The 13,430-nt window shown below is 37.3% G+C and overlaps 1 protein-coding gene across 1 annotated transcript in view; it reads right to left on the bottom strand.

Moving 5' to 3' along the window:
- Positions 1 to 1,972: 1,972 nt before the first annotated feature.
- TPCN2 (two pore segment channel 2) overlaps positions 1,973 to 13,430 on the bottom strand; it is a 104,408-nt gene continuing 92,950 nt past the window's right edge. The window contains exon 26 of the mRNA XM_083348363.1: positions 1,973 to 2,055. The gene's annotated coding sequence lies outside the window, so the exon portion shown is untranslated. The remainder of the gene's footprint in view (positions 2,056 to 13,430) is intronic.

Genomic DNA, 13,430 nt, shown 5'->3' on the forward strand with positions numbered 1-13,430 from the left:
AGGGGAAAAATGTGGGGGGGGGGCTCCATAAACACTCACTCGCTCTCTCTCTGAAGTTGGATTTTTTTTTCCAGATCTTTTTTCCTCCAGTGCTGATGTAATCTCCAAACATCTCCAACAGCAGCTGCTTAGCGAAACCAGGCACTTTCTCCCTCTTCCTTTTCAAAAGCGCATGCGGCACTTTCCAGCCCCCTCCAGACAATCAGAGCCTTTCTTTAGCCAATTAGCTATGAGTTCCCCCCAACCCACACACACACACAAGCTGTCCAATGGACTTATAAGAATGGTCTTTGCAGGAAACAACACTGGAAGGCTCGCTTTTTTTTTCTTTCCTAAACAAATTGAAAAGGGAAGGGGGGAGGGAGATGAAAGGGAAAGAAAATCAGAGCACAGATACTTCCCAAAATGCATTGGTCAACAATTAGCACGCTGCCCCATGCAAGAACACACAGAGACGCACAGACACACATACATACACTCACGTCAACCTAAAATCTTGAAAGGAAAATTGTTCACTTTCTTTTGAGGAGAAAATCTTTTGGGGACATTAAGTGAAAGCAAGCTTGAGGGGAAAGATTTAAAAGTGTTTTAAGTGTTTACAAAATACATTCTTAAAAGAGGATTGATTTTGCCCACTTTTGATTGGCATAAACACTGCTACAAACCCGCATAGATTTTAAAGGGAATGTGAAGACAAGTAATCATATTATTTGGAGGTAAACAAAATATTGAGGCAAAGTCAGATTAGAATGGTACAAATATGTTACAGAGATAGATGTCACAGCTATTTCACCAATTCTGGGGAGGGGAGGTATTTTTATTTTTTGTTGAGTAATATTTAATTTAATTTAATTTGCATAATTCTAATTTCATGTTAACCACCCAGAATTGCTCTAGCAATTGGGAGACTATACAAATGGATATTATTATATGATTTAACGTGGTACCTCCATCTCCCAATGCTTGTTGTCCTTGAACTGTAGGGATAAACATTTATGTGCATACTGTGTTAACACACTCATTTCCTAGTTTGGCAGTGAATTGAGCCACAGCACAAATAGGCACAGTGTAACATCAAGCAATGCCATGTGTGTCAGGGAATGGCAGGGCTACCAAGAAGGAGCTGACAGACTTCAGCGTAGAACTAAAACTGATGGTTGGGGTGTTTCTCCCAAAGACAAACTGTTACTTCAGCAAACACTCTGCAAAGAGTTAAGGCCATGGGATGCTGGTAGCACTAGTGTTCCTGCAACTTCATTTCCTGCAGGACACAGGCAATGTCTCTTTTTGAAACATCCACTGTAGGCTAAGAGTTAAGAGAAATTGTGAGATGTCTCAGAGAAAGGAGGGCAGTGACCTCAAACCAAGGCAGAGCAGAGTGATTCTGAGCTTCTAAATCAGGAGGTAGGACTACATCCCAGCAAAAAAAAAAAAATAGGTCAGATCAGCCTAAATGTCTATTTCATCAATGCAGGCAATAGCTAGAGGGAGAAACTTTGTGGCCAAAATTCCCCAAATCCGAGAAGAGATAAGGAAATTGTCACCTGCATGATTATTTCATTAAGACTTGAACAGTCTTTCTGAGTGTGCAGGAAGTTATAATCATTATGAACATTTGAGAAACCTGCATAAAAATGGCTGAAATAAAGAAACCCTGTCTATGGATGCCTGGAGTTTAAGCTCATTTTTCTACAATTAAAAATTAAATGATATTACACAAAAAGCCAACCAACCCAAGAAAACTTTTTACAGAAGGTCACCATTTTATTGTGGTTGATCTAGTCCTACTCATACTACATACACACACACGCACACACACCATCCTGATACCACCAAAGAAATACCTGTATAGCTGATCCAGAGGAAAACACAATAGTTACCTCATCGTTATTACCTTGAGCCACGGTGGCACAGTGGTTAGAATGCAGCACGGCAGGCTAACTCACTGCTCTCTCCAGGGGTTTGATCCTGACTGGCTCAAGGTTGACTCAGCCTTCCATCCTTCCAAGGTCAGTAAAATGAGAGCCAAGTTTATTGCGGGTCAATATGCTGACTCTGTAAAAAAAATGCATAGAGAGGGCTGTTAAAGTGGCATATAAGTCTAAGTGCTATTGCTATTGCTATTGAATGCGTTAATTGTATATAATTGGATGTCCTAACCTGGGACAAGAAACATTCCCAGACATGATTAACACATGGCTACACAGGTATTTCTTTTGTGGTATCAGCAGTGTGTGTGCATGCACATGTACATACACATACATCTGTATGTACATTACAAATAGAACCATATATACATTTTATTTACAGTCATCTCATTTATCCAAGGGATGAGATATTCCTGAATCTGTTTTCTTTGCTTTTAAAGAGAGAAGCGCTGACTTTGGTAACCCTTTGTAATCGTTCCACAACATATCATAGTTTCAGGTACTGCCAAAGCAGATCTCTTGTAGAATTCCATCACTAAGAAGCTCACAACATTCTGTATCTCTGCCAGTTATGTTCAAATTATGAATCTGTTGCTCTTTTCATGCCTAGGAAGAATATGCCTTCTCAACTTCCAAGAAGATGAATCACTCAGACCTCAAACTCTGAGCAACTGACACATTGTACCATTCCTAGATTTCTATACAGTACTAATACTGCAAATGATTAAGCTTCCTTATTTTTTATCGTCTTTAACATGCAAAGCTGATTTTCCATATTTCTCACATGATAACTATATAGTGCTTTATAATTGTAGAATGAGAATTTTAGCTCCTTTTTTAATTTAAGCAGTATGTTAACTGAGATATGTCCATTGTGACATGGGCAACACTCCATCTTTTACATCATTATTCTGGTCCATCAAAGCAGATCTGGGCATATTGTTACTCTGGGTCCACTTTCTCATCTAGATAAAAACTCTGAACACTCTGATGCTTACTCAAATCCAAATGACCTAGTTACTTGCACCTTTTTTAATGAAAATGCATTTATACATTTCTCAATTATAGACCATCACTAATGTTGCAGCTATTGTGATGTTAATAGTATTCTCTGGACAATATTAAATTCATTATAGATTCTCTGCTTTTTTTTATTTGTTCGATTTCTATCCTGCCATTTTTCCCCCCAGAAAAAAAGTGGCAGGACTAATACTTCAAGTGAGGTAGTTACCCAGTAAGTTTCAATGATGCAAGTGTGATTGAGATGAACCTGGGTTTCTCTGGTCCAAGTTCAATTATTTAATCACATTGTTAATCTCTGTTAGATTTTAAAAAACTGCAATGACATATTTGGTAATCTTCAATTTGTTAAAGAAAAAAGTGGAAGGAGAAAAGTACTGCCAGTTTGTTTGGTATCATCTGCAAAATCTCTCATTCTATAAATCATGGTACACTATACAAGAAAAGCAATGTATACTGTTCCTATATTAGTATGACTACATTACATGTAACCTATTAGTCATAATCTACTATTCTTACTCACTATTCATAAAACATTTCCACCTTTTTTGATATATCTACATAAAGTCTAGTAAACAGTAAAGTATATAACATTTTTCCCTAAATTTGTTAGAAATATGTAATAAATATTAAACTAAATATTAAACTAAAGAAAATATATTTGCAGAAAAATATTGAAAGAATAAGAAAACTGGACGTTTAACTTACATTATGGGTCACATATTCAGGGAAAGTGAAAAGAGAGCAGCAGAGAGCAAGGAAGTTTCTTCGTTCTAATACAGGAGCTAAAGTTTTATAAGATCCTTAAAGACTAGGTGACTAATATTTATCATTTAGCATGGCCATTTATCAGGATAGAAAGGTAAAAGCATTTCATTTCAGAATATTTACATAAAGTCCCACAATTCCCCACACAATCAAGTGAAAACAAGATATTCTTTTAAATGTCTTCTGTTAAAAGCCAAATTAAGAATTTTTATCTGCAAAGAACAAAATGTGAAGTATTGACAAAGTCAACAATTGTTTTAAGCATTGGTGATTATACATCTAAGTTCTTTCAATGTTACATTGAGCTGGAAGGGCACAGAACACATGCAGGTTATTTAGTGTGCAACGAATAACTTACAACATTACAAAGTTACAAATGCAGAAAAGGAAGACCTTATCAAGTGTTGACAAAAATGAAAAGAAAGACTATCAAAGTTGTTTTTCCAAACCAAGAAATTTTTTTAAGGCATTTTACTTTTTATCCAATTCTATATTGCATCATATGGTACTACCAGAAATGAACAACACTTTGTTATGATAGCAACAAAGCCTATGACAAATAACTGACTGAACTTTGGCAAGGATGCAGCACAAGGCATGATCAGTTGCATGAGGAACACAGAATTGGGGTGAAAGTTCTCACTGGTCTTGTAGACTTGACAACACTTAGTGTAATGTTATGTGGGAATGACCTTGGGAGACAGAAGGGAGAGCCATAGACTGGACAACTAGTGTGTAAAAAATATCTCAGCTTGCAGAGGATGTGGAAAATATTTCAGAAGAGACCCTCTCTAGTGTTCCAGAGAATAAATAGAGGATAAATACTGTCACTCTTGCAAGATGAATTGTTATTGTATTAGAATTGTTATTATATTAACAACTGTTAATGTAACCTTACAATGAAGTTTGAGCTAGTATCCCTGGTTGTGCTTCTTTTTCTGGACTACCTCACAGAGCTAACTTTTAGCTGGGTCAAGAGAATGTTAAGTGTATTATACAAGCAAATAAACCAGGAAGTCAGAAAAAAATTAACTCTTTCCAAAACAATCCAAGGATTATTTGGAAGTAAACTAATTCCACCACATAGAAAAAGCAATTCATCTACTGTTGAGGAACTCTGATTATAATCCATAATTATTGCTTCTTTTTCCTTTACTCTGTGGACACTGCTGGCCCCGATAATTGTGTTCTCTCAACCTCTGTTGCAGCATCTGGAATGACCTCAAAACTAGCCTCTCTCTCCATTTCACTGGGACATTGGTGACTATGGACTGCTGACTATGGGAATAAATGTTTAACCTGGAAAGGGAGGAAGTAGTTGATTCAGTCAACCATGTTGTGTGAATATAGCCAGTATGTCTGGAATTAAAACTCCCAGAAGAAAGAGGTCACAAGAGGTTAAAGATGTAAGAAAACTAAGGTATAGACATTAGCAGAAGAAAAATCTCAAGGTAGCATTGTTTCCTTGAAAGAAAGGGAAAACCAAAGATAAAAAGAAGGGCCAAAACAAAAGGAAGATTCTAAAATAGTTCATAATTATTTCAAGGAGGTACATTCTATATGCTATTCTTTCCCAAGATTTTTTCAGTTATGATTTATATTTTATTGCCATTCAAATTGCACTTAAAAGATCTATTTGAACTTACTAATCTTTATCCATCTTTCAAATCCTTCAAACTGGACCTACAAATGCTAACACAATGGCCTGGTACTTTATACGAATGATTTAAAAGCAAATGTTAATCCTAGCAGGCTTCAGTAGGACTAAGTTAGGTTTATTTCTGCATATATAAATATGGGACATAAGTTTAATAAAATTAAAATGTAGCTTTCACTAAGAGGTTTTCAACAGAAAAACCTCAGCAACTGTTTTTATTATCAGAGATTCTTTGACCCTTAGATCAAGAAGGCAAATGGGAAATGCTTCCACTGCTAAGGAAACACATTGGCACACAGCTCTAAATGACAGGGAAATGTATAATAGAAACAAGGAAGAGTTGGGTTATTTATATATTTTTCAAAAATTCAATTAATTATATTATTTCAGAATTATTTCAGATAGATGTAGGAATCATTTGTTAATTAATCATACTTGAGGTTCAAAAGATACAGGTTAAGATATGTTAATGTCTCTTCATGATTTTCTGTTCATTAAATTCAGTATGGATTTGATACTACATTATGTAATGTGTTCTACTTAAAATAATACTAATGAAGCTAAAGTATAATAAAAAATAATTATGGTTGGTCGCACAGTCAGCCAAATGTGAGAGTGGATTTTATTCACTTATCAAGGAACTGGAATAGGCAGATGTTATTTGGCAGTATTAAAGGTATCATCACAGAATATAAGCTGTTCCAAATAAATTTATTTATTGAAAATTTTTACATAGCAGCCCATCTTACATCAATCAAAAGTAAATGGCTAATCTTTAGTTAGAATCACAATCTAAAACTGATAGAAATTTAATCATTCATGTCCTAACCAAGGACTTTAAGAATTATTAAGGTAGCACCTAAGAACATAGGCAATTCTAAGCAGGCCAGGGTTTTTTGCTTTTGGGTAAAATTAAAATGTTCAGGTCTAGTAAATTCCATATTTCCAGATATCAAGGAAATCCTTTAGGTATTGCTGCTAGGGCTTCAAACATGATTGCTTTGACAAAGAATTTCTTTTTCAACTTCAATCTACAAGCCCCAGTATTCTGTAATTGCTTTCCAATTCTTTTTCCTCAATCCTAGCATCACCTGGTATAACAATATCAATGAACCAGACTTCCTTTTCCCCCCAATAACTTATATCAGGCATGTTATGAACATGAACTATATGTGCAGATCCAAGTTATGGGTCTTTTGCAATTGACAGATGGAAATTTTGTCAGTGTGCAGGTTTTCTAAGTGCCATTCAAGATTTTTTAATATGGCATCCAGTGTGCCAATAACAACTGGGATCACCACAGCCAGTTTATTCCATAATCTTTCAATTTTGATTTTCAACCCTTGATACTTGTTGTTCTTCTCCAATTCTTTGTCTGCTATTCTACTGTCACCTGGGATTCCCACATCAATTATCCACTTTCTTCTTTTCAACCACTGGTGTATGTTGTATGCTACGGCTTTATCAATTTGTATTTGAAGTCCCACAATATTTTAACTTGTTCATATTCAATTACATTTTCAACTTTTTGACTTGCTCATTTTCAACTACTTGTTCCTACAAATTTTTCATTACTGGTGCATGATAATTTTACAGGTATTCCAGTGAATCATTTAAGTGTCTATGTGATAAAGTCATTGATGATCACTTTGTGTGATATTCTTGCATGAGCTGTGTATATAATCTACCATTCTTTTGCTTCTGTGCACAATCTGCTGTTTGAATCAGTTGTTGATGTTTCAATTCTGGCCTTGATTGTGTTAGTGCAAATAAATTGCTCTTGAGCAGCCAAAATCAAGCCTTCAGTTTCTTATTTTAATCTTACATTTGTAAGCCTTTGCTTGATTTTATCTATATCCACTTTCCTCTTGATTTTTTGTAGAAATCAACTATGTAGTGCTTTTCCTTGCCAGCATTCATCAGATATTTGAGCCAAAAGCCATGCAATTCATCATTTACAGGATGTGTCCAGTTTTTTTAATTATTTTCACTTGATTTCTAACCATTTCTGCTTTTATTGTCAGTTCTTCCATTTGCTGGTCTACATTATGAAATGGAAAAAAAATACAGACAAGGTTGTCACTGTCAAGCAATAAGAAGCTGCATCTCTAGGACTTCTGGTCCTGCACTGTAGCGACTGGTCACATGATTGCAGACCGCTGCACCCCCGCAGCTAATTTTTGCCCTGTCTGGAGACCCTAATGGGCCCAAGCTGCCCCAGAGTGGCGACAAAGAAATAAGAGTGCCCCGGTGACTCTGGAATGATGGAGGTCACTCCATTCATCTTGGGGAAAGCCTTCTAACCCGACAGAAAACTGGATGAGGAATCTGATTTTCCCTTTTCTATTCTACACTTAATTTCCTGGAAAAGATTCCCAAGAAGCAAAATACCTCTGAAAGTGAAGAAGGGGAATTTCTACCCCACCCTTATACTAATGAAAGGGGCAAATTAAAATTTCTATGAAGGATCAAAATATATGGTAGTGAAATAAATTTATAAACTTGAAAGCTAAAATTTAACCTTGGACAAGTTTAAAATTGTTGAATGGTTAAGACTCTCATTTTAAAGACCATAGTTCATATTGAAAATTAAATAGATGCTAACACCTAGTGGTGGATGAAGATTATAGCAGTTATGATTTCCACAGAGAACTTGCCAAACCCCAGGAAAAGCTCATCTGTGTTTGTGACCTTCAAAGCTTTAATAACAAAGAACAGCTGTGACCAAAAAAAAGACAACAATCTGGGCTGCAGACAAAGAGAGAATTATAAACTTTAGAAAAATAATCTTTTTTGAACTCTTTGGATTACAAATATCTATTTAACCAGGACTCTAAAGCTATTTGCAGATAAGAAGGAAAATGTCAACTTTTGGCCATCATGGATCAGAGACATGTAGATAGAACAAACCAAGAAAACATAAATACTTCTCAGGAGGAGATATATAGTATACTGCAATTAATTCAATTAACACTGAGTTTAAATCACAAAGAAATCCAAAATAACTTTGAAAATATAAATCAATCTACTTCTAAGTTAACTTTACAACAACAAAAAAACCTCCAGGAAACAACACCAGAGAAGAAGCAGACAAAACAAATAAGTAGACATAAAATTGAAAATAGAGACTCAAAGATGGAACTTAACAAAGCAAGAAAACATGATTTAATCCTAGCGGGGGAAAATTTACAAGAAATTGAGAAAACAACTCATCCTTTAAGACTACAAAATAAATCTGAGGAAAAAAACAGATTGGATAAAATGGAATGTAAAGATGTTGAAAACTTCATAGAGAAAGGAAGTTATAAGAGAACCAAAGAAGGAAAAAAAGAAAAAGATTTTCAAAAAAGATGGAAAGGCAAAAGCTTCATATAAAGACACTTTATTTGATTTACTTCTTTTACCTACAGCAACAGTCTGGAATATATGGAAAAACTTTTGGATTCAGCAAAACACATCGATCAAGAAAGATACTTGTCAAAGGAAAAAGATCAAAGTGAAAATTAAGAAAATAGATGATGGGATCTACCAGAGAGAATATTTAAAAAAGAAACATTTGTTTGAATATGGTTAAAGAAATAGAAAAGATTCTGAAAACATATGTCATTCTAAGAGGGATGAATTACTTAAATAATACTGTATGCTTTTTTCCCCTTTTTAATTTTATTTCTTGATATAACTAATATAATACTGTTGAAATGGTTTAAGGGAAGGAAATGTTTTAGATAATTAAATGTGTTTGTATTTAGAGAAATTATAATGTATAAAAAAGAAAAAAAATATTTTGAATAAGAGTTAAAGGATTAGATGACTAGACACAATAAATGGAATATTTAAATATTAAATATATTTTTAATTATGGTTAAAAGAATAAGAAATTTTGGGAATGAATAAATATTAGCTTAGGAGGAATATATATTTAAGTAGTATTTTACTTTTTATGTTTCTTTATTCTTGCTCTCTTTTCCTTTAGTTTAGTGTTTTTACCTATTCTTTAAGAAATGTAAAAGTGTTGAGATGGTTTATATGGGAAAAATGGATTTAAATCTTTAAATGTAATTAACTGTTGAGAAAATCTTAACCAGCAAGAATACTTTGAATTTTATGGGAGAAACAAATCTAAATAAGGACTGCAACAGGATATAAGATGAGGCAATCAGAATGATTAGATGGAAAAGAAATATTATATTGATGTGATCATTATTTCTAGGAATATTGAGGAAAATCATATATGTAACCGTTATTTATCAAAATAATAAGAACTGTGTTATTTCAAGGTTTGCAAAGAAGACATTTTGGGGAAAAAGGGAAATCAATTAAATGTACTATGTGGATTATGGATTATAGAAACCAATTGTTAATGATTTTTCTTTACAAATGTAAACCCAGCAAACACACTGTTTACCAACTATTAAGTGATTTATGTTTTAAAAAAACAATAAAATATATGGGGGGAAGAAGCCCCATCTCTTGATTTGGGATGAAACAGTATGTCTGAATGATTTTTCTCTTTGAAAACAGTCATGTAAGATGGCTTTTAATTATATATCACTTTACAGCAGGGGTGTCAAACTCAATTTTATTGAGGGCTGCATCAGCATTGTGGTTGCCCTCAGGGACCGGGTGGGTATGGCCTGGGTGGACGTGGCCTACTGGGTGGACGTGGCTAGAGTGTGTATGGCCTACTGGGTGAGCATGGCCAGCTCTACATCGTTCACATCAAGTGTGCCTAAGGGGGCCCGGGCAGGAGTGGGACAGATCTGAGGGTCTCTGGTGGAAGGAGGGTCTTTGGGCCAGGGCCAAGGCAGTGGGGGGCGTTCCCTCACTGTTTCCAGGATGGCTTCGCGGGCCGCATGAAACCACTTCACAGGCTGGATCTGGCCCCCGGGCCTTGTGTTTGACATGTCTGCTTTACAGGCAAAAGCAAGTTTCTGGTTGTAGATAATTAAGGTATTTTATCATCTAAAAGCAATACTTTTGTTTGATTTGTTTTTCCCTAAATAAGCTTAGTCCATACTCACTGTTTTTATGATGACCTTCAGTCTTGTCAACAGCATATGAATAGGGTCATCTTTCATTGACTGAAGAGTTGGAAGTGGTTTACTCCAAGGTTATATTTTTAGATTGCAAAGAAGCGAAAGCGAGCCTTTGAAAATTATTTTACTATTACAGATGTTATATTTAGAAAAGAACTGCAAAGGAAATTCTATGCATTTAGGTACAGATGAGTTTGGGGGGAAAAACTATAAAAAAGAAAAGTGATCATCAGGCCAAAAACGTAGCACAAATACCAACTTGCTAAACACATACCAAGCAAGAATTATTTGGAGAAAATAACAATAGAGGAAAGACACTGATTAAAGAAACACCCAGGAGGAAAATTCAATTGCCAACTCTGTGTGCTTCCTCCTTCCTATTTCTTAACCAAGTTGGGTGAGGCAAGGCTTAGAAGGAAGAGTGATCACACACATTCATTCATAAATTCCCTTAAGTTACAAGTTCATAATTAATGAGCTTAGCCCTTAAGACTTAGCCAACCATTTCTGAATAAACAAAGCAAAGTATGCTAAACTCCCACACAATCTTAGGAAAGCTGGAGGATATGAAATGCTCATCTTGAACAATACATAAAACACTAAAAGACAAAGTAATCTGAGATTTGAGAATACAGCCTGATCTGGAAAGGGTTGTACTTCCTCTGAAGGATCATGTTAAAAAATTGGAAGATACAGTATTTCTGAAGCCATGATTCCTCTTGAAAGATCAGGAGGATATTATGGTCAAGAGTGCCTATTGTTATGTCGGGTTCATGAATAGATGAGACACGAACATGAGGAGTATAAGGAGTTTTTATTAGATGACAGCGTGATCTGAACTGTGGAACAAAGGTTACCTAGCTTGCTTTATACCTGTCCAGGTGAATGCCTGGCCAATAAGTTTAAACTCAGTTTAGTAACAACCGTTTCCTGGTTGTTACTGGCTGGAACTTTTTCAGGAACCCGACGCCTGAGCTGGTCAACATGTCTCCTCCATTGGAGACCTCCCTCCACCCTTACGATGTATGACAATGGTCCTGTTCTCTCAACCACTTCCCCCTGCACCCATGCCTCACCAGAGCTGTAGTTCTTTGCCCAAATGGAGTCTCCCTTAGAGAATTCTCTGGGGACTTTTGGGTGTTCAGTGTCTGCTGCCACCCTGTCCAGGTGTAGTCTGTCTAGAGTGGTTATGAGACGCCTGCCCCAATGAAGTTCAGCTGGGCTCTTCCCGGTAGAGGTGCAGGGTGTGGTGTGTTGATGCAGTAAGAACTTGGCCAACTGTTGTTTCCAGTCCCCTTGGATGATGCACTTCAATGCGTCCTTTGTGGTGCGCACCATGCATTCAACCAAGCCGTTAGTCGAAGGGTGGAAGGGAGCAGAGGTGGCATGTCTAATTCCATTGGTCTTCAGAAATGCCTGGAATTCCAAGGAAGTAAATTGTGAACCGTTATCAGAGACCAATACAACAGGAAGGCCATGTGTGGCAAAGAGTCCCATGAGCACCTGGACAGTCCCTGTTGTGTTCATACTACTCACAGGTACCACCTCCAACCATTTGAAATGGCTGTCCATCACTACCAAGAATGTTTGGTTATGAAAGGGACCGGCGTAGTCAATGTGGACTCAGAACCAGTGTGTGTGTGTTTCCTCCCACTTATGAACTGGGGCGTGAGGCTGTGCTGGCCGAGACCTTTGGCAGGTGTAGCAGCCAGCTACCTGTTCCTCAATGTCCTTGTCAAGGCCTGGCCACCACAGATAACTTCTTGCCAATGCCTTCATTCGTACCACCCCAGGGTGACCCTCGTGTAGTGAGTGAATGACCCTGTCTCTCAATTTTTTTGGTATGATAACCCGGCATCCCCACAACAGGCAGCCCTTGTGTGAGGACAACTTGTGCCTCCTGGTGAAATATGCCATGAATTCAGGCCCTGGGGATTTGTCTTGCCACCCCGTGTTCACCCACGTCTGAACCCTACTCAAAATCTTGTCTGTTGGTGTTTCAGCTGCAATGTCCCTGGCACTGAGAGGACATTCTGGCAGATCTTGAATGGCCAATATTTGGGCTGCCGGTGCTGGATCTGGTTCAGTGTTGTTTAAAGGGAGTCTGCTTAGGCCGTCAGCATGGCCCATTTCCTTGCCCAGCTTGTGTACTAATTTACACAAGTAAGCCGAAAGGAAAATGGACCATCGGAGCATTTGGGGTGACATGATTTGTGGGGTCTGCTTGTCTGTGGTAAACAGACCTAGTAAGGGTTTATGGTCTGTGAAAATAGTGAAATCCCTACCATACAAATAATCATGGAATTTCTTTACTCCAGCAACTATTGCCAGGGCTTCCTTATCTAGCTGAGCATAGTTCCACTCAGCCGCTGACAATGTCCTGGAGTAATATGCAATGGGGACTTGTCTGCCATCATCCTCTAGGTGGCTTAACACAGCCCCCACCCCATAAGAGGATGCATCACATGCAATGCAAATTGGTTTGTTTTCTATAAAATGAGTAATTGTGGCATTGCTTGCTAAAAGATTTTTTAGGGACTGGAAACTGGTGTCATGTGTCTTGGTCCAGTTCTATGTGGTGTGCTTGTCCAATAATCTGTGCAATGGTTCAGCAATGGATGCTTTGTGGGGTAGAAAGGTGTGATAAAAATTAAGTATCCCCAGGAAAGCTTGCAACTCCGCCTTGTTTTTTGGTGTGGGAGCCTCCTTGATTGCTTGCACCTTGGATGCTGTGGGGTGAACCCCCTGAGCATCAATTCTAAACCCCAAAAATTCTGTTTCTGGCACCCCAATGTTGCACTTATCTCTTTTAAGCTTGAGGCCAGCAGCGCGGAATCTCCCCAAAACAGCCTACAGTCATTCTCCCAAAATCTACTCTGAGTCCCCTGCGAAGAGAACATCATCAAAGTACGGGTATATCCCCAGTATACCCTTTAGTGTTCGCTCCATCACCTCCTGGAAGATGCCTGGAGCTACACTAACTCCGAACTGCAACCGGTCTTCCCGGAACGCCCCCTTGTG

Source organism: Vipera ursinii (assembly GCF_947247035.1).
Source record: "Vipera ursinii genome assembly, chromosome: 1".
Classification (NCBI taxonomy): domain Eukaryota; kingdom Metazoa; phylum Chordata; class Lepidosauria; order Squamata; family Viperidae; genus Vipera; species Vipera ursinii.